Here is a 21190-nt window from a genome sequence, read left to right on the forward strand (position 1 = left end):
TTAATAATTAAGGTATTTCAAAGCACTTGACTGTGTAACGTATAACTCAAATATTTCTTGCCTAGAGATTGTGTTGGCAAATGGAAAAGTCATTATACATTAAAAAGAAACCTTACATTGGCCATGACTATTAGAGGACCATCAAGGGAATAATGGTTCCATGATTTAGAAGTTTTGCCTAGCTGTTGTTTTTTTTGGAAAGTACTATGGAATGATCTCAGTATTTAGGAAAATCCTCCACTCCATCCCCACCAGCATCTATTGGCTTCTTTTATTCTCTTGCTGCAGAGAAAATATAATCCCGGAATCCCCAAGGTTCAGAAGCCCATGTTTGCCAGCTACTCTCAGGGTTGTGTACATGAAAGTTAGGAGAGAGGAAGGATGCTGAAGAAGGGGAGGGACAGAGATGGAGGATTCCTTTGTGTTTCTTGGAAGGAGGGTTGCTATTGTGATGAAGATAATGGAGGCTCCTTTATCATCTTGGAGCTGATTAAAAGTTTGGCTGCCCTAGCCGGGCACGGTAGCTCACACCTGTAATCCCAGCACTTTGGGAGGCCAAGGCAGGTGGATCACTGGAGGTCAGGAGTTCAAGACCAGCCTAGCCAACATAGTGAAACCCTGTCTTTACTAAAAATACAAAAAAATTAGTGAGATGTGGTGGCATATGCCTGTAGTCCTAGCTACTTGGGAGGCTAAGGCAGGAAAATTGTTTGAACCCAGGAGGTGGAGGTTGCAGTGAGCTGAGATTGCACCATTGCACTCCACCCTGGGTGACAGAGCGAGACCCCATCTCAAAAAAAAAAAAAAAAAAAAGAGTTTGGCTACCCTGAAGACTTAGGCATTGTCTCTACACGCCTGGAAAAGGTCTGAGCTTCCAATTTGGAGTGTGGGAGAAGCAGAAAGTAAAGGAAATGATTCTAAAGTTATTGCTCTTTTCAAAGGGGAAAGTAATAATGAAATTGTGAATCCTGAAATGAAAGTGCCAGGATTTATTGTGTCTAGCCAGGAACTCATATGCAGGTGTGATGAAAATGGCATCATAAGCATTGGTAGAAAAGATATCAAAAGCAATTCATTGTTTGAGTAAGTGAGTCACCTCGGATCACACTAATCCAAACTCATGGCATCTGGAGGAATCTTTAAAAGTGAGTTTCTTCTAGAGGAGAGGTGCAGGCATCAGAGAGGTAATTTGCATATCTCACAAGCATTATTATCAGACTTCATTTGTTATCCTTCTAAAATTTAATAGGAAAATATGTAACCTCATAAAAGGTTTTATTTTGTTAACCGTATTAAACATCCACAGGCTTGTGACTCTGCAGTCACATTATTCGAGCCATTTCTAAACAGCTGTCCGCATTTGCTATGTTCTAAATTGTTTCAAGGCAGGCAGAGACAGCTCCAGCCAAGATAGTTTGCAATTTATCTTGTGTTTGTATTTTCAACTTTCTTTTAATTCATCCTTACCTCTAGCCCCCAAAGCATACGAATTTGGACCACCTAACAGTATCTCCTTGTCTCACTAACTCTCTCTGCAAATGATAAAGCTGTGCTCCAGAGTCACAGCTCTTTGATGCAAGATCCTGCCTAAAACACACACAGGCACACATACCCCCATACACGAGTGCTCACGTGCACATACACACACACCTTTAGGGTGTTTCCACTAACTGTGGCTTAAATCATAAGTACATTCACTGTTTACCTAACAGGAGGCCAGAAGTTGTTAGTCCCAGGATTGTTGGCTCAGTGGCTCAATAGTGTCATCGATGATTGAACCTTCTCTGATCCTTCTACTTTGCCATCCTCAGGTGATAGCAGTGTCATCCCTTCTGGTCATGAGATGGCTGCCACAGTTCCAAAAATCACATCTTCATGTAATGGTGTCCAAAGCAGAAAGCAAGGTTGGAGGAAGGTGTCAGGTGGTGGCAAAAGGTCTTTCTTATGAGGGAGGTAAATCTTTCTTAGTAGCCATCTTGCAGACACTTCCTTTCTTCTAATTATTAGAACTGGGTCATGTGCTTACTCCTAGAAAAGGCCATGTGCTTACCCCTAGAAAAGGCCATGTATGATGGCTCATGCCTGTAGTCCCATCTACTTGGGAAGCTGAGGCAGGAGGATCGCTTGAGCCCAGGAGTTTGAGGCTGCAGTGAGCCATGATCACGCCACTGCACTCCAGCCTGGGTGACAGAGACCCTGTGTCAAGAAAAGAAAAAGGAAAAGAAAAAAAAAGAGAAAAAAGTTCTCTAGAAATGAAGGAAAGAATGCCATGTATTGAGGCTGGGCTCATTGCCATCCAACGAAACTAAGTTTTGGTTGGGAGACATTGGAGAAATATGTAGCCGGTCAACAACTTCTGATACACCTACACAGCTGGAACTAGATTGAATCATAGATCTCACGAACCTGGAATTAAGTTACTGGTTACTTGCTCCTGTTTACTGAATCTTATGTTTAGTTTCATTACTGCAGTGGAAGGGAGGAAAAGTAGTTTTCAAGTTCTTTTCCTTGAACTCCTTGCTTCAAGCGATCCTCCCACTTTAGCCTCCTGAGTAGCTAGGATTATGGGTGCAAGCCACCACACCTGGCTCCTCAAGATTTTTTTTTGTGGGGGAAGCGGGGTGGGCAGGACAGACTCACTCTGTCACCCAGGCTGGAGTGCAGTGGCGCGATCTCGGCGCACTGCAACCTCCGCCTCCCGGGTTCAAGCAATTCTCCTGCCTCAGCCTCCTGAGTAGCTGGGATTACAGGTGACCACCACCATGCCCGGCTAATTTTTGTATTTTTAGTAGAGATGGGGTTTCACCATATTGGCCACGCTGGTCTCGAACTCCTGACCTCAGGTGATCCTCCCTCCTCGGCCTCCCAAAGTGCTGGGATTACAGGCACGAGCCACCGCCCCCGGCAAGATCTTTTTTTAATTAGCTGTCTCGTCAAGGACTTGATATAAATTTCCTGGTTAATGTTTTTATGGTGATCAAAAGCATTGCCACCTAAGAGCATTTCTTTAGAACCTAACAACAAAGGTCACAGTTAGATGATGATCACAGGAACAAACAAATATGGTTCTTAACAACTAATGAGAATGTGCTTTGACAGAATTTATTCTTTAGTTGATATGATATATGCATTGCATTACTAAAATTATACTGTGTTTACATTTTAAAATATCAGTAAAGACAAGGATTATAATTTTATACCTTAAAACATTAAAGGGAATCTGTTAGACATGCTCTGTATCATAATTCCTACAATAACTGTTCTCTCATGTTTTCAGTTTGAGTACTAATGCTAATATAGGAAAAATCTTTTTTTTTTTTTGGAGACAGAGTGTCGCTCTATCACCCAGGCTGGAGTGCAGTGGTGCGATCTCAGCTTACTGCAGCCTCTGCCTCCTGGGTTCAAGTGAGTCTCGTGCCTCAGCCTTCAGAGTAGCTGGGACTACAGGCACATGCCACCATGCCCGGTTAATTTTTGTATTTTTTGTAGAGACAGTGTCTCACCATGTTGGCTAGGCTGGTCTTGAACTCCTGACCTCAGGTGATCTGCCGCCCTCGGCCTCTCAAAGTGCTGGGATTAAAGGTGTGAGCCACCATGCCCGGCCAGAAAAATCTTGAAAATGTGAAATTATTGATTCATTTGACAAATATATTTTGGATGCCTAATACGTGTTAGGCAGGTTAAAAGTTTTAGGAATGCAACAGTTACAAAAACAAAATCCTGGCCCTCATGGAGTTTACATTCTAGTAAAAGAAAGGAAGAAAATAAAGATATAAATATATAGACACACACACATACACACACACACACACACACACCACACACCATCCCATACCCATTAGAATGGCTACTATCAAAACAAAACAAAACAACCCAGAAAGTTACAAGTGTTGGAAAGGACATGGAGAAACTGGAACCCTTGTGTGCTACTGATGGGAATAAATAATGGTTTAGCCACTGTGGAAAACATTATGAATGTTCTTTAGAAATTAAAAATAGAGCTGCTCTATGATCTAGCAATCCCACTTCTAGAGGGATAAATATACTTCTGGGTATATACACAGCAGAATTGAAAACAGTGTCTCAAGGAGATATTTGTCCACTCATGTTTACAGCAGCATTATAGTCAAAAATAGAAGCAAGCCAAACGTCAGAAGAATGGATACACGAAATGTGGCATATACATACAGTGGAATATTCTTCAGCCTTAAAAAGGAAACACATTCAGCTGGGTGCCGTGGCTTACGCCTGTAATCCCAGCACTTTGGGAGGCTGAGGCGGGTGGATTGTCTGAGCTCAGGAGTTCAAGACCAGCCTGGGCAACAAGGTGAAACCCTGTCTCTACTAAAATACAAAAAAAAATTAGTTGGGCATGGTGGCGGGCGCCTGTAGTCCCAGCTACTCAGGAGGCTGAGGCAGGAGAATTGCTTGAACCCAGGAGGTGGAGGTTGCAGTGAGCCGAGATTGCACCACTGCACTCCAGCCTGGGCAACAGAGCAAGACTCTGTCTCCAGAAAAAAAAAAAAAAAAAAAAAAAAGGAAACAAATTCTAACACATGCTATAACATGGATGAGCCTTAAAGACACAGTCTTTTTTTTTTTTTTTTTTTGAGACAGAGCCTTGCTGTGTCGCCCAGGCTGGAGTGCAGTGGCGCCATCTCGGCTCACTGCAACCTCTGCCTCCCGGGTTCACGCGAGTCTCCTGCCTCAGCCTCCCGAGTAGCTGGGACTACAGACACGAGTCACCATGCCCGGCTGTTTTTGTATTTTTAGTAGAAACAGGGTTTCACCATGTTGGCTAGGCTGGTCTTGAACTCCTGACCTCAAGTGATCCTCCCGCCTCAGCCTCCCAAAGTGCTGGGATTACAGGCGTAAGCCACTGCACCTGGCCAAAAACATTGTCCTAAGTTAAATAAGCCAACCACGATTCCAGATATATAAGGTACCTAGAGTAGTCAAATATACAGAGGCAGAAAGTAGAATAGTGGTAGCCAAGGGCTGGAGGCTGGGGGAATGGGAAGTTGTTGTTTAATGGGTACAGAGTTTCAGTTTTGCAAGATGAAAAGAGTTCTCGAAGATTGGTTGCACAACAATGTAAATGTGAAAATGGCAAATTTTATGTTACATGATTTTATCCAATTTAAAAATATAAATAAATAATAAAAATTTAAAATATCAGGTAGTAAGAAGGATTATGAAGAAGATAAAACAAGGTAGGTGCACAGAGCACTTGGGGTGGGGTGGGTAGATTTATATTTGGTGGTCAGAGAACACTTCCCTGATAAGTGACAGTCAAGCAGAGATCTAAAGTCTGTGAAGGAGGAAGCACACATCTGGGGAAAGAGCATTTCAGCAGATGTTAAAGCAAATGCCAGTGGTAAAAAGTGGAACCAGTTTGGTGTGTTCTAGGAATAGGAAGAGAGCCAGTTGTAGCTCAAACATGATAGGAGAGGAGATTGGTGGAATAAGGTCTCAGAGAGGTGGTGATGGACAGATCATGTTTCGAGTTATGCCTGAGTATGTATAAAGGCATCCTGGTATGAATAAAATGTAGGTATTATATTTCTCTGTAATTGTAGACATAGTGTCTGTTTGTTTGAAGGCAGATGATTCTGTTGACTTACCTCAGACATATTTTCACTCTCTGTACCTCTCTAAGTTAGATGAACATTCGTATTGGAGATAGAGTCTCCAAGCTGTATTCAGTATTATTCTTCTTCCCACCCCCACCTTGCCATTTTTCTAAGGGAATAGATTTCCAAAATTTTCAAGTTGCAGAATGAATGCTGTATTTATAGTTCAGAGCTAAAATTTAAGCTTATTTTAAGAATTCTCTTATTGCGGGAGGCCGAGGCGGGCAGATCACAAGGTCAGGAGATCGAGACCATCCTGGCTAACACAGTGAAACCCCATCTCTACTAAAAATACAAAAAATTAGCCGGGTGTAGTGGTGGGCGCCTGTAGTCCCAGCTACTCGGGAGGCTGAGGCGGGAGAATGGCGTGAAACTGGGAGGCGGAGCTTGCAGTGAGCTGAGATCACCGCCACTGCACTCCAGCCTGGGTGACAGAGGGAGACTCTGTCTCAAAAAAAGAATTCTCCTATTGCAAAAGTAAGTTTAAAAGGTATAGAAATCAAAGTAAAACTTTTAATTTCAGAATTATCAATAATTTATTGGAAAATACATAATAAAATGTTCAGTGTTTATAAATATGTATCCATAGCTTACTATGAACTTTATATATAAAATTATATAATACATATATAATTCAGAGACTAGCTGTAGTATGCAGAATAGTTATGGTTAAAATACTATGTTCTGTGTTGTTTAACTCAAATTTTTATATGGAACTAGAGAAAAGTCCTCTCTTAATTATGGCATTAAATGTGTGATATTGGAGAGAACATAAGATTTAGCCAGCAGAGATCAGGTTCAAATACACTGAATATTATTGACTAGATGTATAGCCTTTGGAAAGTTATAAATCCTCTCTGAGCCTCAGTTTCATCACTTGAAAATAATATCACAGATTATGGTTGCTGTAAGGATTGAAATATTGTAAATAAAGCACATGGTATACATCCAAGTAATTTTTATAAAATTACAAATTAAACAACCTAATATTACACCTTAAAGAACTAGAAAAAGAACAAATTAAGCCCAAAGTTAGTAGAAGGAAGGAAATTTATTATTTTTAAATTTAAATTTAAAATTATTATTAGACTAGAAATAAATAAATAAATAAAACTAGAAAGATAAAAAAGATCAATGAAACCAAGGGTTGGTTTTTTGAAAAGATAAACAAAATCTACAAACCTTTAGTGAGACTAGGAAAAAATAGAGGATACCCAAATAAAATCAGAATGAAAGAGAAGACGTTACAATTGATACCATAGAAATACAAAGGATCCGCTGGGCGCCTGTAATCCTGTAATCAGGCCTGTAACCCCAGCACGTTGGGAGGCTGAGGTGGGCAGATCACCTGAGGTCGGGAGTTTGAGATCAGCCTGACCAACATGGAGAAACCCTGTCTCTACTAAAAATACAAAAAATTAGCTGGGCATAGTGGGGCATGCCTCTAATCCCAGCTACTCAGGAGGCTGAGGCAGAATTGCTTGCACGCGGGAGGCGGACGTTGCGGTGAGCCGAGATCGCGCCATTGCACTCCAGCCTGGGCAACAAGAGCGAAACTCTGTCTCAAAAGAAAACAAAAAGAAAAAAAACACAAAGGATTGGCCGGGTGCGGTGGCTCATGCCTGCAATCCCAGCACTTTGGGAGGCCAAGGAAGGCGGATCACAAGGTCAGGAGTTCAAGAGCAGCCTGTCCAATATGGTGAAACCCCGTCTCTACTAAAAATACAAAAATTAGCTGGGCGTGGTGGCAGGCGACTGTAGTCCCAGCTGCTCGGGAGGCTGAGGCAGGAGTATCGCTTGAACCCGGGAGGCAGAGATTGCAGTGAGCCGAGATCGTGCCACTGCACTCCAGCCTGGGCGACAGAGCGAGACTCTGTCTCAAAAAAAAAGAAAAGAAAAGAAAAGAAATACAAAGGATCTTGTGAAACTACAATGGACAATTATAGATCAACAAATTTGAACCTAGAAACAAATTTGATAACCGAGAAGAAATTGATACATTCTTAGACACACACAATCTACTAAGACTGAATCATGAAAAAATTTGAGGCTGGCACAGTGGCTCACCCTTGTAATCCCAGCACTTTGGGAAGCTAAGGTAGGATGATCGCTTGAGACCAGGAGTTCAAGACCAGCCTGGGCAAAATGGCAAAACCCTGTCTCTACTAAAAATACAAAAAATTAGCCAGGCATGGTGACTTGCTCCTGTGGTCTCAGCTACTCTGAAGGTTGAGGTGAGAGGGTCACCTGAGCCCCGGGGGGTTGAGGCTGCAGTCAGCTGGACTCCAGCCTGGGTGACAGAGCAAAATTGTCTCCAAAAAATAAATAAATAAATAAAAAGTAAAAAATACATACATGTATATACACAGAAAATTTGAGCAGATTGATAATGAGTAAGGAGATTGAATCAATAAAAATTTTAAAATAACAACTGTTGGTGAGGATGTAAAGATGTAGTGAAAAAGAAACCCTTGATTGGGTGTGGTGGCTCAAGCCTGTAATCCTGGCACTTTTTTGGCACACACCTGTGGTCCCAGCTACTCCAGAGGCTGAGATGGTAGGTCTATATCAGCCCAGGAGTTGGAGATCAACCTGGGCAATATAGTGGGACCCCATTTCTACAAAAAATTTAAAAATTAGCCAGGCATGGTGGCACATGCATATGGTGCTTAGGGGATGAGGCGGGAGGATAGCTTGAGTTCCAATGCCAAGGCCGCAGTGAGGCATGTTTGCCCCACTACACTCCAGCCTGGGTGACAAAGGGAGATCTCTCTCAAAACAAACAAACAAACAGGAACCTAGTAAACGGTTGGGATGTAAATTAGTACAGTCATTATGGAAAACAATATGAAGTTTTCTGAAAAAAATTAAAAATAAAACTACCATATGATGTGTCAATTTCACTCTTGGATATATATCCAAAGAAAATGAAATCAGTATGGTGAAGTTATAGATGCATGCCTATGTTCATTGCAGCATTATTCACAATAGCCAAGGTATGGAAGCAATTTAAGTGTCCATCAGTGGATGATTAGATACAGAAAATCTGGGCCGGACACAATAGCTCAGGCCTATAATCCCAGCACTTTGGGAGGCCCAGGCAGGTGGATCACCTGAGGTCAGGAGTTCGAGACCAACATGGCAAAACCCTGTCTCTACTAAAAAATACAAAAATTATCCGGGCATGGTGGTGCATGCCTGTAGTCCCAGCTACTTGGGAGGCTGAGGCAGGAGAGTCACTTGAACCCGGGAGGCGGAGGTTGCAGGCAGCCAAGATCACACCACTGCACTCCAGCCTGGGTGACAGAGAGAGACTCTGTCTCAAGAAAAAAAAAAAGAAAGAAAGAAAGAAAAGAAAAGAAAAGAAAATCTGGTATATATGCACAACAGAATACTACTCAGCCTTTAAAAAAGAAGGAAATCCTGTCATTTGCAGTAATACAAATGAACTTAGAGGATACTATGTTAAATGAAATAAGCCAGGCACAGAAAAACAAACACTGCATGATCTCACTTATATGAAATCTAAAAAGTCAAAAACATAGAAGCAAAGAGTAGAATGTTAGTTATCAGGGGTAGGGGTTGGCAGAGAGGGCAAGGATTGGGAAGATGTTAGACAAAGGACATGAAATTTAAGAAGACTAAGCCTGGCCAATATGGTGAAACCCTGTCTCTACTAAATATGCAAAAATTAGCCAGGTGTGGTTGTGCGTACCTGTAATCCCAGCTACTTGGGTGGCTGAAGCATGAGAATCGCTTGAATCAGGGAGGCAAAGGTTGCATGAGCTGAGATCGCACCACTGCACTCCAGCCTGGGCAACAGAGTGAGATTCTGTCTCAAAAAAAAAAAAAAAAAGAAAAGAAAGAAAAGAATACATTCAGGAGACCTATTGATCATCATGGTGAATACAGTTAATAACAATATATTGTACATTTGAAAATTGCTGGCCAGGCGCAGTGGCTCACGCCTGTAATCCCAGCACTTTGGGAGGTTGAGATGGCAGATTGCCTGAGGTCAGGAGTTCAAGACCAGCCTGGCCAACATGGTGAAACCCTGTCTCTACTAAAAATACAAAAAATTAGCTGGGTGTGGTGGTGGGCACCTGTAATCCCAGCTACTTCAGAGGCTGAGGCAGGAGAATCGCTTGAACCTGGGAGGTGGAGATTGCAGTGAGCCGAGATTGCACCATTGCACTCCAGCCTGGGCAACAAAGTGAGACTCCATCTCAAAAAAAAAAAAAAAAAAAGAAAAGAAAGAAAAGAAAATTGCTAGAAAAGTAGATTTTAAGTGTTCTTACCACACACACACACAACAGGATAAATAGGCTGGGCACAGTGGCTCATGCCTGTAGACCCAGCACTCTGGGAGGCTGAGGTGGGAGGATTGTTTGAGATCAGGAATTCAAGACCAGCAGGGCAACATAGTGAGACACTGTCTCTAAAAAAAAAAAAAGAGCAGGCGCGGTGGCTACGCCTGTAGTCCCAGCACTTTGGAAGGCCGAGGTGGGAGGATCATGAGGTCAAGAGATCGAGACCATTCCGGCCAACATGGTGAAACCCCGTCTCTACTAAAAGTACAAAAAAAAAATTAACTGGGAATGGTGGCCCGTGCCTGTGGACCCAGCTACTCAGGAGGCTGAGGCAGAAGAATCGCTTGAACCCAGGAGGTGGAGGTTGCAGTGGGCCGAGTTACACCACTGCACTCCAGTCTGACGACAGAGCAAGACTCTGTCTAAAAAAAAAAAGGCTGAGTGGTGCACAACTGTAGTCCCAGCTACTTGGGAGACCAAGATGGGAGGATCGCTTGAGCCTGGGAGGTTGAGGTTGCAGTGAGCCATAGTTGCACCACTGCACTGTCTTCCAGCCTGGGCAAGAGCAAGATGTAGTCTCAAAAAAAAAAAAAAAAAAAAAAAGATAAATATGTGAGGTAATGAATAAGTTAACTAACTTGATTTACGTATTTCACAGTATACACATATATCAAAACATCTTGTTTTACAACATAAATATGTACACTTTTTTCCATCAAAATAAGGAACTAGGCCGAGCGCAGTGGCTCATGCCTGTAATCCCAGCACTTTGGGAGGCTGAGGTGGGTAGATCTAGATCACTTGAGCTCAGGAGTTTGAGACCAGACTGAGCAACAAAATAAGACCCCAATCTCTACAGAAAATACAAAAATTGTGGGGTGTGTGTGCACATGCCTGTAGTCCCCAGCTATTTCAGAGGCTGTGAGGTGGGAGGATTGCTTGAGCCTGGGAGTTTGAAGCTGCAGTGAGCCATGATCGTGCCCCTGCACTACAACCTGGGCAACAGAGTGAGACCTTGTCTCAAAAAAAAAAAGTATATATAGTAACTAATATCTACATGTTTTGTATGCATGTAATACTCAAAGTGCAGAAGCAAGGTCTCACTATGTTTCCTGGGCTAGAGGAGTGCCTATGTGGCTGTTCACAGGCACAATCATTGCACACTACAGCCTTCAATTCCTGGGCTCAAGCCTTAGGTTCTCAAGTAGCTGGGACAACAGGTGTGCACCACCATGCCTGGCTCAGGGATTTTCATAAATATTTCATATGTTGTGGTATACAAGTACCAGCTCACAAGAGCCGATGGTTAAAATATCAGGAATTCTATAAGCTAGTTGACTCATGTTGGTGGCCTGAAATCAGGTAGGAAATTGGTAAGTGCTACAAAGCTACAGAGCTTTCTTATTCCTAGGCTGGTTAAACATTTACCAGCACACCACTGTGTGTATCAGCTCATTTTACTCTCACAATGACTATAAAATGGATACCATTATTATTCCTATTTTACAGATGTGGGAACTGACAGAGTAGGGATTTTTTTTTTTTTTTTCAAGAAACAGGGTCTGGCCCTGTTGCCCAGGCTGGAGTGCAGTGGCATGATCGTAGCTCACTGCAACCTGAAACTACTCAAACTACTGGGCCCAACCAATCCTGCTTCCCGAGTAGCTACAGGCACTACATTACCATACCCAGCTATTTACTTCTTGTTTTTTGTAGCAAGGGGAGTCTCCTCGTGTTGCCCAGGCTAGTCTCAAACTTCTGGCCTCAAGCAGTCCTTCCACCTTGGCCTCCTAAAGTGCTGAAATCACAGGCCTGTGCTCAGCCAGAGTAGGGATTTTTAATTGTAGCAGTCAGGTTCTTGAGTTCATGGTCATAAACTCTTTGCAATGTTGCTACTGATTGCTCCCAGAGAGGTGTTCTGTCCTTACAGTGTTTTCTACAAAACAGAATCTAGCCTCACAATTGAGTGTTGGGATGTACTTTTAGAAGTCATCTACTTGGGTCTTCACCAACACCAAACAATGTGGTCTACCCTGGACTAGAAAGAGCATGAATCTATGCTTCTAAATAACACTCAGTGTTTCAGGCTGGGCGTGGTGGCTCACGCCTATAATCTCAGCACTTTGGGAGGCTGAGGCGGGGGGATCGCAAGGTCGGGAGTTTGAGACCAGCCTGGCCAGCATGGTGAAACCCCGTCTCTACTAAAAATACAAAAAAAAAAGGGCCAGGCACGGTGGCTCACGCCTGTAATCCCAGCACTTTGGGAGGCTGAGGCCAGTAAATCACGAGGTCAGGAGTTCAAGACCAGCCTGGCCAAGATGGTGAAACCCCGTCTACTAAAAATACAAAAAATTAGCCAGGTGTGGTGGCGGGCACCTGTAATCCCAGCTAATCTGGAGGCTGAGGCAGAGAATTGCTTGAACCCGGCAGGCGGAGGTTGCAGTGAGCCAACATCCTGCCACTGCACTCCAGCATAGGCGACAAAACGAGACTCGGCCTCAAAAATAATAATAATAATACATAAAAAAAATAAATAACACTGTTATTTATATCTCCCTGAGACTTGGATTCCTCCTATAAGTATAAATAATTGGGATATGATTATATATTAAGTGCCTCCCACATGTAAAATCCTAGTTTAACCAAAGCCTATCCAATTCTGCTTCTTTGTCCTGGTATTTGGAGGTCCGGTATCTGCTCCATATGTAGCCCATAGCTCTACTAGTGACAAAGCATTAGTTCATGAGTAATTTTACTCTAGTTATTTCATACATGTACACATTTTTAATAGAAATTATGTAAGTTTTATACTAATAACTTACCATGACTTTGCAAATTAGACTTCAAGCTTCTGCAGAAACTGTTTTTTTCACTGATACAGACCCAGCATCTAGCTCAAATTAAACATTTGTGGAATGAATTAAGGAAATTTTCTTCAATTCAATTCAACAATTCAACTTTGATTCAAATCAACAAGAATTAACACCATAGCTATAGGTTAAATATATTGCATAGAAAAGAAAAGGAAAAACTGAAGACAGAGACCAATTTTGTTTGTTTGTTTGTTTGTTTTTTGAGACGGAGTCTCACCTTGTCGCCCAGCCTGGAGTGCAATGATGTGATCTCAACTCACTGCAACCTCCGCCTCCTGGGTTCAAGCAATTCTCCTGCATCAGCCTCCCAAGTAGCTGGGAATACAGCCGCCCGCCACCACGCCTGGCTAATTTTTGTATTTTTAGTAGAGACGGGGTTTCACCATGTTGGCCAGGCTGGTCTCGAACTCCTGGCCTCAGGTGATCCACCCGCCTCGGCCTCCCAAAGTGCTGGGATTACAGGCGTGAGCCAACACATCCAGCTAACAGAGATTACTTATATGATGTGGTGTGTGTGTGTGTAAAATACATATTTGCATATATACATATATATATATGCATAGTATATCTGTGGAAGGAAACAGAAGGAATAGTAACATTGATTTCCATTAGAGATGAAAAGTGTGAATTCAATTTTAAGCCTACTCACAGTCTCTCCTTAAGAGAACAAGATGCCTACTTTCTAATCTTTTGGAGAAGGAACTGAGCTCCCTAGCTGGATCACTGATGGGACTTGACAAGTGCTGAAAATATTATCTTTAGCTTGGTGAGTAGTGGGAGCATTTCTGCTATTCCCTCTTTCTAGTTAAATTCAGGGCCAAAATATATTCTTGGGATGGCTTAGAACCTTTCCTTTTCCTGTGTCCAGAGTCATTAATAGTCAAAAACTACTTATTGGAGAAAGTATACTGTGAGGATCCCTGTTAGGGGTGTATAAAATCAATGAAAGGCAAGTTGCCTGCTATCAAGTAGCTGGAATCCCCACGTTGGTGAGATAGAGGTGGGTTCCTCATCATTTTTCTTTCGGGATTTCAAGAAGTGGTTCTCTTGTATTCTTATGCCACGTATAATAACAATTTATATCATTAAATGTTTTCGCATTATCAAAAGATGTTCATGCTTATTTTTAAAACAGAAATAAGAAGTAATACAGAGAAAAAGAAGAAGAGTCTTCCATTGTTTTACAACCCAAAAATAACCACCATTTTTGGGAGACATTTGTTTCCATTTTTACTTTCATAGTATTTTGTTGGTGTGTGTAGGAAGTAATCTGGGCGTTTTGCCCAGTTTGGTTTAATTTTTGTTTATTTGTGAAGTGTCTTAGATTGCATTACACTTATTAGATCATTACTGTTATTAGCTGTTCCTAATGATACATCATAATGTGATCTTATCAATCTAAAATTGAAGCAATAAAAAGTTCATTCCCTAGAGCAATTGCACATGTTGCCTCAATTATGAAGAAATGATACACACTGGAAATATAACTCTAACTTCAGTGAATTTAAAATTCTGGCCAGGTGAGGTGGCTCATGCCTATAATCCCAGCACTGTGGGAGGCTGAGGTGGGTGGATCCTTTGAGCCCAGGAGTTTGAGTCCAGCTTGGGCAACATAGTGAAACCCTGTTTCTACAAAAATTACTGAGGTGAGAGGGTCGCTTGAGCCTGGGAGGCAGAGGTTGCAGTGAGCTGAGATTGTGCCACTGCACTTCAGGCTGGGTGGCAGAGAGATACTCTGTCTCAAAAATAAATAAAATAAAATAAAATAAAATATAAAATTCCCTGGATGTGGTTCTTTAAGCATTTATTCTCTGTGCACATTGCTTAAGTGTTAAATCAGACTGGGTTCCTTCATATCCCCCAATACATTGCAGCCTCTTCCACCTCCCCAATTTTGCTTATCTCTTCATCTTCCTGTCTCTACCTGTCAACATTCATCATCTTCAAGGACTGCCACCCATCTTCCCACAAGGGGGCTTTCCTTGTTACACTGATGTCAGTCACATGACACCAGTGAATCTCTCATTTCCCCAAACCACTGAAGTATTACCCTCTGTACCATTCATGGGGTATGTATATTCTATTTCTTTTTTTAAATTGTGGTAAAAAAAACATATAGAATTTATCAGCTTAACCATTTCTAAGTGTACAGTTCAGTAGTATTAGGTTTAATCACATTGTTCTGCAACTAATTTCTAGAAATTTTTCATCTTACAAAACTGAAACTGTGTACTCACTGAACAGCTCTCCATTTCCTCCTCATCCCAGCCCATGGTAACTACTGTTCTTTATATTTCTATGAATTTTTCTACATAGGTGACTCATATAAGTGGAATCATTCAGTATTTGTCTTTTTGTGATTGGTTTATTTTATATAGCCTGTTATATTTGTAGTCTACTTAGGTAGACTATAATTTACATAGTCTATGTTCCCAGAATCCTATTCTTTCTTTTAGGTTTCAGAATAGAAATAAAACCCATCTATGAAAGTGCCTTTCAATTAAATCACTATATCTTTATAATCCCTTGCCTAACTTAATAACCTAATAGCTGCTAAATTTATCTTAAATTTAAATTAAAAAACAGAACCAGGGCTGGGCGTGGTGGCTCATGCCTGTAATCCCAGCAGTTTGGGAGGCCTAGACGGGCAGATTGCCTGAGCTCAGGAGTTTGAGACCAGCCTGGGCAACATGGTGAAACCCCGTCTCTACTAATATACAAAAAATTAGCCAGACGTGGCAGCCTGCGCCTATATAGTCGCAGCTACTTGGGAGGCTGAGGCAGGAGAATTGCTTGAACCTGGGAGGTAGAGGTTGCTGTGAGCTGAGATTGCTCCACCGCACTCCAGCCTGGACAAGAGAGCAAGACTCCGTCTCAAAAAAAAAAAAAAAAAAAAAAAATAGAACCATAAAGTTTTAGAGAATTTAACAAATCAGTTCTTTAATATTACAGATGAGGAAATTGAGTCCAGAGAATCAGGTATACAGAAGCATGTGGCAGATCATTTTTCATTCCCCTTCACAATGGCAGATTTCAGACATCTGCCACTCAGGGAAGAGATTTTTTGTTAGAGAGGCATTTCCTTGCAATCACACTATTTCAGTAGGTGCTGCATGTGTGGTAAGGTTAATGCTCATTCTGCAAATCCTTTTTAGAGGTAACATTCGTGACTGTGTCATTTTTCTCCTAAACAGTGGTTGGGGGGCTGTCATGTAGTGGGATTGCTTATGGCATCACTAGACCACTAGTCTTGGAGGAGCTCAGCTGAAGCTGGAGAGAAAAAGAATGGAAATGGAGAGAAAGAGAAATAGTGACAGTAATTCTTCCTTGAAGGAGCACAATTACATTGTTCTCATGACTGGTTTTGGTAGTGGTAAGTAGTGGTGGTGGTAGTGGTGGCTTTTTTTCAGAAAGTCCCTCTAGTGTTTTTAAGACCTTGGGTTCTGAAGTTGCATGGTTTGGGTTCAAATTCGGGCTCTGAATCTTGCTCAGTGTGTGACTTTGGCCTGGTTACTTCCTCTCTAACTATCAGTTTCATTGTCTATAAATTGGGGATAATATGTTTAGCATATTGCTATGGTGAGAATTTATGCATACAAAGTGCTGGGCACATAGTAAATAGTTCATATTCACAAACATTAGTTATTTTTCATAACTAAAAGAAAAATGCTAACACTCTATAATGCTTGATTTAATAACATATTAGACTATTGTATGTCCAGGAAATATGTAAGTTCTCTCTGTAAATCTGCTGCCTTTCATTGCAGCAAATCTTTGCATATACATGCACATAGAGCACATGGTTTGTATTTTATTTCTGTGAAATGTAAATATCCACCTATCCTCTATCTCAATTATCAGTTGCTGCATAACAACCATTCCAATGTTCAGGGCTTTAAAACAGTAGCTATCATTTATTTCCTCCCGATTCTGAGATTTGTGCAGGACTTGGCAGTTTGCTCCACATGGCATCAGCTGGAGCAGCTTGACTGGGGTTGGATGATCCACTTCCAAGGTGGCCTATTCACATGACTGGTACTTTGGTGCTAGTTGGTGGAGTTTGATGGGAGAAGGGGTTCAGTTCTTGCTCAGCTGAGTTCCTCAGTTCTTGCTGCCAGCTGGGTTCTTAGTTCTCTTACATGTGGCCTCACCATATAGATGACTTGGGCTTCTTCCTGGCTTGGTAGTCGAAGGAGTTGGACTATGTATGTTAGGATTTTCTTCCATTTGTACAAAAGGAGGAAGCTCAAGGTTTCTTAAGACTTAGGCCTGGAACTGGCACACGACAACTTTAGCTGTATTCTATTGGTTAAAATGTGTCAGATTCAAGAAGAGAGGGCAGTAAAGGATGTAAATAGCAGGAGATTTGGTTCATTGGGGTACATCGATAGAACAAACTACCACACCATTCATCTAACATAAATATTTAGCAACCTTGATGTATAAGAGAATACTCATTTACTAATTCCACAATTATGTACTGAGGATCTGTCCTGTGCCCAGGTTTATAGTAGGCACTGTGGATACACAATTGAATAAGACATGAGGCCGGGTGCAGTGGCTAACACCTGTAATCCCAGCACTTTGGGAGGCCGAGGTGGGCAGATCACCTGAGGTCAGGAGTTCGAGACCAGCCTAGCCAACATGGCGAAGCCCTGTCTCTATTTAAAAAGTACAAAAATTAGCCGGGTGTGATGGTGGGCACCTGCAATCCAAGCTACTCAGGAGACTGAGGCCAGAGAATCGCTTGAACCAGGGAGGCAGAGGTTGCAGTGAGCCAAGATTGTGCCACTGTACTCCAGCCTGGGCAACAAGAGTGAGAGTCTGTCTCAAAAAAAAAAAAAAAAAAAAAAAAAAGACATGCAAGATCCTTGCCCAGGTGGAGTATACATCAGGTAATTAAGCAAGTGATTTCAGTAGTTTCTTACTTAACAGGTGCTGTGAGAATAGTAAGGGCTATATGCTGCAGGTAGCTAGCAGGAACCTTAACCTAGTCTGCAGGTTCAGGAGAGTTCTGAATTGTGAGTTAAAAACTACATTCTAGCTCTTCCTCTGGGCTGCCTACAGAGGTGGCAGCCATCTCCTCCTCAGCATTACGGCTGCCCTCAGACCCATTGTGAAGCCCAAGATCATTAAAAAGAGAACCAAGAAGTTCATCTGGCACCAGTCAGACCCATATGTCAAAATGAAGCGTAACTGGTGGAAACCCAGAGGTATTGACAACAGGGTTCATAGAAGGTTCAAGGCCCAGATCTTGATGCCCAACATTGGTTATGGGAGCAACAACAACAAACAAACAAACAAACAAACAAACAAAAAACAAAGCACATGCTGCTAGTGGCTTCCGAAAGTTCCTGGTCCAGAACATCAAGGAGCTGGAAGTGCTGCTGATGTGCAACAAATCTTACTGTGCTGAGGTCGCTCACAAAAACCAAGAACCGCAAAGCCATCATGGAAAGTTCTGCCCAGCTGGCCATCAGAGTCACCAACCCCAATGCCAGGCTGTGCAGCAAAGAAAATGAATAGATAGCTCATATGCACGTTTTGTGTTTAAATAAAACCGTAAAAACTGCCAAAAACACAAAAACAAACAAAAAAACTCCTACATTCTAGAAGAGTCCAATGTAAGGAGAGAAGCAGAGTTAAAATAGGCAAAAAAGTCTGATTTGTCTGGATATTTAATGGTTTGATGCACTTAGAAGCACTCCACTGCGCCCGGCTGGAATGAATGCTTTTAAAAGATATTTCTAGGCCAGGCTCTGTGGCTCATGCCTGTAAGTAATCTCAGCACTTTGGGAGGCTGAGGCAGGTGGATCACGAGGTCAGGAGTCAAGACCAGCCCGGCCAACATGGTGAAACCTCGTCTCTACTAAAAATACAAAAATTAGCCCGGCGTGGTGGCTCGCACCTGTAATCCCAGCTACTTGGGAGACTGAGGCAGGAGTTTCACTTGAACCGGGGAGGCGGAGGTTGCAGTGAGCTGAGATTGCACTACTACACTCCAGCCTGGGTGACAGAGCAAGACTCCGTCTGGGAAACAAAAAGAGATCTCTGCCCACCCATGTTATGCTGAATTACCCATTTCCTGATGTTCCCTTAGATGGGGGAGGGAGAAGCAATTTCCTCCTTGCTCCCCTCCTATCACTCTCTGATAAATCTGTGTTGTGCTCTTAGCTTTGTCAGTGTAGAGCTAACTTTTAATACTAAAAGAAATAAATATTTAAAGACCAAGACCAGGCTAGGCAACATGGCGAAAACCCATCTCTATTAAAAATACAAAAATTAGCCAGTCTGTAGTCCCAGCTACTTGGAGGCTGAGGTCATAGGATCTCTTGAGCCTGGGAGGTCAAGACTGCAGTGAACTGTGATCACACCACTGAACTCTAGCCTGGGCAACAGAGCAGAACCCTGTCTCAATAAATAAATAAATAAAATAATAATAAAGTTAAAAATCTTTGTTGCAGGCGGGTTCTTCTAACCTATTTCCATTTCCAAATTCTCCACATCAACCTGGTCTTTCTAAATGTGGTTAGCTATCAGTATTTTAGTTAAAGTTCTGTTCTGATGAGGAAAAAAAAAAAGAGGAAAAGCAGAGGAAAATGACCATTATCAAAGAGTCGAAAGTATTATTCTCTTTGTTATTAGAATTATTTATTTATTTTTATTTTTACTTTTTTAGAGACAAGGTCTTGCTCTGTCTCCCAAGCTGTAGCAGTGGTGTCATCATAGCTCATTGTAACCTCGAACTCCTGGGCTCAAGCAATCCTCCTACTTCAGCCTCCAGAGTACCTGGGACTACAGGTGCTTGCCGCCATGCCTGGCTAACTTAAAAAAATTGGGGCGGCTGGGTGCAATGGCTCACACCTGTAATCTCAGCACTTTGGGAGGCCGAGGTGGGTGAATCATGAGGTCAGGAGTTCAAGACAAGCCTGGCCAACATGGTGAAACCCTGTCTCTACTAAAAATACAAAAAAGTAGCTGGGTGTGGTGGCACGCGCCTGTAATCCCAGCTACTCAGGAGGCTGAGGCAGGAGAATTGCTTGAACCCAGGAGTTGGAACCCAGTGAGCCGAGATCTTGGCATTTTACGTCAGCCTGGGCGACAGAGCAAGACTCCATCTCAAAAAAGAAGAAAAAAAAATTATTGTAGATGCCAGGCACAGTGGCTTACGTCCGTAATCCCAGCAGTTTGGGAGGCCAAAAGTTCGAGACCAGGCTGGCCAACACGGTGAAACCCCATCTCTACTAAAAAATACTAAATGAGCCAGGCGTGGTGGTGGGCACCCATAGTCCCTGCTACTCAGGAGGCTAAGGCAGAAGAATCTTGAACCCGGGAGGCAGAGGTTGCAGTGAGCCGAGATTGCACCACTGCACTCCAGCCTGGGTGACAGGGTGAACTCTGTCTCAAAAAAAAAATTTTTTTTTTTTTTTAGGAACAGAGATCTCACTGTGTTGGCCAGGCTGGTCTCTAACTCCTTGCCTAAAGTGATCCACTTGCCTTAGCCTCCCAAAGTGCTGGGATTACTGGTAGGAGCCACCATGCCTGGCAAAAGTATTATTCTCTTAATGGATATTATCACATATTACAACCATAGTTTTTCTAGCAACAACTGTTTATCATGTGCTTCTATATGCAGAGATCCAGTTTTGCCTTCTTCACCCAGGCAGAAATTCTCAGGAGAAAGAGATTAGGTCAACTCCCTTTGATTCACTGAGCTGACTATTTCCACTAGGCTTTTCTCTAACCAATAGGCTTCTTTCCAGCAAGCCCAAGCATCCCTTCAGTTGGCCCTCTTCAGAGAGCTCCCTTTTCGTTGCATAGCCATCCTGACAAAGCAAAGCCTGCTCTGTCCATGCTGCTTCTTAGGGCTGGACCTGGGCAATGTGGTCAGGATCGATGGGCCCTCTTTAGCGATAGGGTGGCAGAGCAGTCAGTCTGTCATCATCATAGTCAGTGCTTTTATGCCTGTGTCCATACAGACGCCTAGTGTAAGCATTCCTTGTCAATTTTGTTTTGGGTATAACTAAAACTTTTTGTTTGTTTTTCTTTCCACTTGGATTTCATTATTCTTCATTTGAAATGACTGGATTGTAAATCTTTAAAATTGGCTTTGGGTTCAGGGTAAGGTGTGGTGGCTCATGCTTGTAATAGCTACTGGGCTGGCAGAAGTGGGAAGATTGCTTGAGCTCAGGAGATAAAGACCAGCCTGGGCAACATAGTGATACGCCGTTTCTTAAAAACAAACAAACAAACAAACACAATAAAATTGGTATTGGGTTCAAAACCCTTATCAAAGCATTCTTCTGATTTATTGATATAAACAATTATAATATAGTACTGTTTCAGTTACCAGATGTTGAGTACTTGGCCCCTT

At 42.3% G+C, this 21190-nt stretch overlaps 1 protein-coding gene and 1 pseudogene across 2 annotated transcripts in view; both read left to right on the plus strand.

The window, feature by feature from the left end:
* The window catches only part of ANK2 (ankyrin 2), a 685755-nt gene that overhangs the window by 20321 nt on the left and 644244 nt on the right, over window positions 1-21190 (plus strand). The gene's annotated exons all lie outside the window — the stretch shown is intronic.
* LOC100980149 (large ribosomal subunit protein eL32-like) lies at window positions 17131-20483 on the plus strand (annotated as a pseudogene).

This window comes from Pan paniscus, chromosome 3 (genome assembly GCF_029289425.2).
Source record: "Pan paniscus chromosome 3, NHGRI_mPanPan1-v2.0_pri, whole genome shotgun sequence".
Lineage (NCBI taxonomy): Eukaryota > Metazoa > Chordata > Mammalia > Primates > Hominidae > Pan > Pan paniscus.